At 39.4% G+C, this 5,344-nt stretch overlaps 1 non-coding gene across 1 annotated transcript; it reads left to right on the top strand.

Annotated features, from left to right (window-relative positions):
- Positions 1-637: 637 nt before the first annotated feature.
- On the top strand, positions 638-709 carry TRNAT-GGU (transfer RNA threonine (anticodon GGU)). Its single transcript has one exon. It is a non-coding gene; the product is annotated as a tRNA-Thr (tRNA).
- Positions 710-5,344: the final 4,635 nt, after the last annotated feature.

The raw sequence follows: 5,344 nt of genomic DNA, 5'->3' as shown, positions 1-5,344 counted from the left end.
AGGAACATTGGAATGGTCCTTAATTTCCGAGTGGGGGAGGGAAGTACAAAATGACATAAAGCCAATGATGAATCCTATGAAGTTACCTTTACTCGATCAAACAATTTTGAATCCAGATATTTAAACTACCCCAAACGATCTGTCGAACGAATTGGGCCAGACTCTCCAGTTTATGAACGCTCCTTTACAGTATTAATTGTGGTTTCATCAAATTCGCTTCATTAATAGATTCGCGATTCCCATCACCAGAGCCCCATAGTATAACCAATAATGGTCATCATAACACCATTATTAGTTATAGATCCTAATAACTAACTATAATGTATCCCAACATCATGACAAAGTACAAACTAGTTACCTACCCTCTCTGTCAATCCCACGGGCCTAACATGACGATAGAGCCATAAAAGAGATGGAAGGACTCACGAACATATTTAAGCAAATGCTCTCAGGCATAACTTTTCTCCATTCGTTTCGTATCAGCTCAGCCCGGAGTTTCCAGTATAGCGATCCTTACCCTACGAGCTACTATAATATATGTTCTCAACTTGATATCTATAAAGATAGATGGATCATCCATATCCAATTTGTTGTCCATCTACCATAGTAGACTCACTCATTCATATATGATGAGGGGGCCCTTTTAACTCAGCGGTAGAGTAACGCCATGGTAAGGCGTAAGTCATCGGTTCAAGTCCGATAAAGGGCTCATGTTTCCCACGAAGAAAGAAGGCTCGGGTGTCCATTTCTCATCGTATGATCCACATCTTTTCAAGATGAAAACCCTTTTTCAGGGACGAAAATTATCTGTCATGATAGGTTTCAGGCAAAACATTTGTTATGACGGAGTCTCACAACTAATATGGGGGGAGGACCACTATATTTTTATCAATAATAGTCTTCTTCATCCTGCTACTATAGGATCAGTATATAGTTTACTCGATCTTTGTCAATTTTGAACATATCAGAGGTATTATGGATACCTGTTAATTTCAAATTACCAGTCTTCAAAAGAAGTGGAAAAAACGGAGGAGAAGTAAGTGAACCTGACCCATTGGCTTATGAATATATAAGCTACTCTGGTATTGAAATTTGATGGAGATTTGGAGACCTTTCCTATCCGAAATTAATCGATCTTATTTAGTTGATCGAACTCCCTATTTGGTTGTTGATTGAATGTTTCGTCGGATTGATTTTTATGATCTCTTCTCCCTTCCCTGGACAGAGGAACTTAATCCAAGGATCCATACGTGCTAAAAGACGGAAAATTATGATATGGAAGAGGATACAACCGAATGTACATTCCCTTTTCTTTTTGAAAAGAAAAGAAATACCCGCTTATCCTAAAGATTATTATGACACGTCCGATTCTGGTAGAGTGGATAAGGAACAAATCGGGGAAGAAGTTAGGGAAAAAATCCAGAGAGTCGAAGATCCATTATCCCAGCAGACAATTGCTGAGTCCTTATGTTTAACGTGGCCAGAATTGCACTATTTAAGAGGTTTATTATTAATGGCTCAATCAAATATTAGAAAAAATATTATATTACCATCACTTATTATAGCCAAAAATATGGGTCGTATTTTATTATTTCAAGTCCCCGAATTTTACAAAGATTGGGAAGAAATGAGGAGAGAAATGCATGTCATATGTGCTTCTGATGGTACCGAATTGTCTGAAACAACATTCCCAGACAAATGGGAAACACAAGGTATGCAGATAAAGCTTCTATTTCCTTTTCGTTTGAAGCCTTGGCATAGATCCAAACCCCAATCTGCAAAAAGATTGCGTTGGAGTTATTTAACGACCTTTGGATTAGAAACTGACATACCTTTCGGTGATCCAACCTCAAATATAGGAATTTTTTCCAAATTTTTAAAACCCATCTTCAAAAAAGTGAAGAGACGATTGATGGGATCTACAGGAATAAGACGCGTTCCACGAGTTGGATATATAGACAAGAGTGAACTTAATGACCGGATACAAAATAAATTACTAAGTGAGACTACCCCTATGGGTAGTGCAAATGATTCATCCGAAGTTAATGATCAATTTGGATATCCAAGATTCAATGGCATTATTCCCATCCTAAGTTAATAGATCCCCATAGATCTAATAGATAGGAAGGGGTTTGGAGGGTGTTTTTTTTGCCAATAATGGTATGGAACAAATTACCAGAGGTCCACAGAAAGATTATTGCCAACTGACCAAAGTGGGAAGCAAAAATTTTATGATAAAGGCGTTCTTCGGTAATATCATCATGACTCTCAAAGTCATGTGCGGTCGCAATACCGAACCAAATACGACGAGTAGTTGGGTCCTGAGCCAAGCCTTGGCTGAACTTTGGAAATCTTGATGCCATATACTTTTCAAATCCTCCTAGCCTTTATCCTATTGCAATAATTCTTGCCAGGAAGAACGCCCATGTTGTGACGATTCCACCCAGAAGGTAATGAGCTACTCCTACAGCACGTCCCTGATCATATTATACTGTAAAATAACAAGCCTTATGCTTGGGAGCCTCTGATGATTTTATAAACGAAGTTCTGACCATGACCGCAATTATAGAAAGACGCGAAAGCGCAAATTTATGGAGTCGCTTCTGCGACTGGATCACTAGCACTGAAAACCGTCTTTACATTGGATGGTTCGGCGTCTTGATGATCCCTACCCTATTGACCGCAACCTCTGTATTCATTATTGCTTTCATCGCAGCTCCTCCAGTAGATATTGATGGTATTCGTGAACCTGTTTCTGGTTCTCTTCTTTATGGAAACAATATTATCTCCGGTGCCATTATTCCTACCTCTGCAGCTATCGGTTTGCACTTCTATCCCATCTCGGAAGCAGCTTCCGTCGATGAATGGCTATACAACGGGGGTCCTTACGAGCTAATCGTTCTACACTTCCTACTTGGTGTAGCTTGCTATATGGGTCGTGAGTGGGAGCTTAGCTTCCGTCTAGGTATGCGTCCTTGGATTGCTGTTGCATACTCAGCTCCTGTTGCAGCTGCTACTGCCGTTTTCTTGATCTACCCTATTGGTCAAGGAAGCTTCTCTGACGATATGCCTCTAGGAATCTCTGGTACTTTCAATTTCATGATTGTATTCCAGGCTGAGCACAATATCCTTATGCATCCATTCCACATGTTGGGTGTAGTTGGCGTATTCGGCGGCTCTCTATTCAGTGCTATGCATGGTTCTTTGGTAACTTCCAGTTTGATCAGGGAAACTACTGAGAATCAGTCCGCAAATGCAGGTTACAAATTTGGTCAGGAGGAAGAAACCTACAATATTGTGGCTGCTCACGGTTATTTCGGCCGATTGATCTTCCAATATGCTAGTTTCAACAACTCCCGTTCTTTACATTTCTTCTTAGCTGCTTGGCCCGTAGCAGGTATCTGGTTTACCGCTCTAGGCATAAGCACTATGGCTTTCAACCTAAATGGATTCAATTTCAACCAATCTGGACCAAAAAAAGTCAATGACATGAGTTTCTGATTTAACTTCCAATCAATTCAATGATCAGGTTCTATCTTTTCTCCTACCCTCAAAAAGATGAAGTATATCTCTTTCTATACTTCAGATTGATTGTCCAAATCAAAGTCTTTTTGCAAGGTAACTATCTCAGTTCCGTATAGAATTTTTGGAGAGTACTCTCTGGCTGGAGTACTTCACATCTTTAGGATCTGATGCTACACCGCTGCTCAATAGCTTAGTAGATCAACTCTATTACATAAGTTGATTCCTGATTCTTGTCAATGAGCAGATTTGATCGTATCAGCCCGAACCTTCTTTCAATAATTGATCTTTATGGTGCTTCCATCATCAATTGAATTTATTATCCATGGAATATTTAGGCTCTATCTATTCATATTCGGGCTCCTATGAGAGTTTTTTTCGCTACAGCTGATAAAATACCGTTACTTGGGACGGTGCATATGTAGAAAGCCTTTTCTTTTGTCCTTACTCAGTTATTAACTAAGTTATTCTATGGTACAGATAGTCGCACGTAATGACAGATCAAGGCCGTATTATTAAGAGCTTGTGGTAAGGATGGGTTCCGTTCTAATGCTTGGAAATAATATTCCAAAGCCTTCGTATGTTCCCCATTACTTGTATGCACAAGACCTATATTATATAGTATATAACTTCGATCATAAGGATCAGTTTCCAGTCGCATAGCTTCATAATAATTTTGTAAAGCTTCCGCATATTCCCCTTCCGATTGAGCTGACATTCGTTACGGTCGTTCATTCCATTGAAATGATCTCCGCTTCAAAACCGTACATGAGATTCCCACCTCATACGGCTCCTCCTTTCTTTACAGTAGGTAATATGGGGAGTAATCCGTGGAATTGAAAAAAAAAAAAAAAAGATTCTGACCCAACAAGATTACCATCCCATTAAATAAGTGGAAGACTCATTAAATTGTGCTACATTACCCTGCCATAATGTTATATGCTTCCAATGCCAATAGAAAGTAACCCATCCAATAGTATTCAACATCCAGAAAACTGCTAAATAAAAAGCATCCCAGGCCGAGATATCGCAAGTACCACCCCGTCCCAGACCATCGCAAGGAAAACTATAACCAAAATCTTTTTTATCTGGCATTAACCTGGAACCACGCGCATCCAAAGCACCTTTAACTAGGATCAATGTAGTTGTATGCAAACCTAGAGCAATAGCATGATGAACCAAAAAGTCTCCAGGACCAATTGTTGAGAACAATGAATTATTATTATCATTAATAGCATTTAACCAACCGGGTAACCATATGCTCTTACCTGCATCGAATGATGGACCACTTGTTGAAGATAGGAGTATATCGAAACCATATAACGTCTTACCATGAGCAGATTGTATCCACTGAGCAAATATGGGCTCGATCAAGATTTGTTTTTCTGGAGTACTGAAAGCAAGCATAACATCATTATGGACATAAAGTCCCAAGGTATGGAAACCTAGTAATAAACTAACCCAACTAAGATGAGATATTATAGCTTCTTTCTGCTCCAACATTCTCGCCAATACATTATCCTTATTCTGTTCCGGATTATAATCCCTAATGAGGAATATAGCTCCATGAGCAAAGGCTCCTATCATAATGAACCCGGCAATGTATTGATGATGAGTATATAATGCAGCTTGGGTGGTGAAGTCTTGTGCTATGAATGCATAAGGGGGTAAAGAATACATGTGTTGAGCTACCAAGGAAGTTATAACCCCCAAAGAAGCTAAAGCAAGACCCAATTTAAAATGAAGAGAATTATTGATTGTGTTATAAAGACCCTTATGTCCGCGTCCTAATAGGCCTCCTGGAGGAACATGTGCCTCCAAA

This window comes from Pinus tabuliformis, chromosome 2_2 (genome assembly GCF_031772625.1).
Source record: "Pinus tabuliformis cultivar Carrire ecotype Pingquan chromosome 2_2, CPIR1, whole genome shotgun sequence".
Classification (NCBI taxonomy): Eukaryota; Viridiplantae; Streptophyta; class Pinopsida; order Pinales; family Pinaceae; genus Pinus; species Pinus tabuliformis.
The sequence above is the reverse complement of the archived record's forward strand: the minus strand, read 5'-3'. Positions and strand labels throughout refer to the sequence as shown.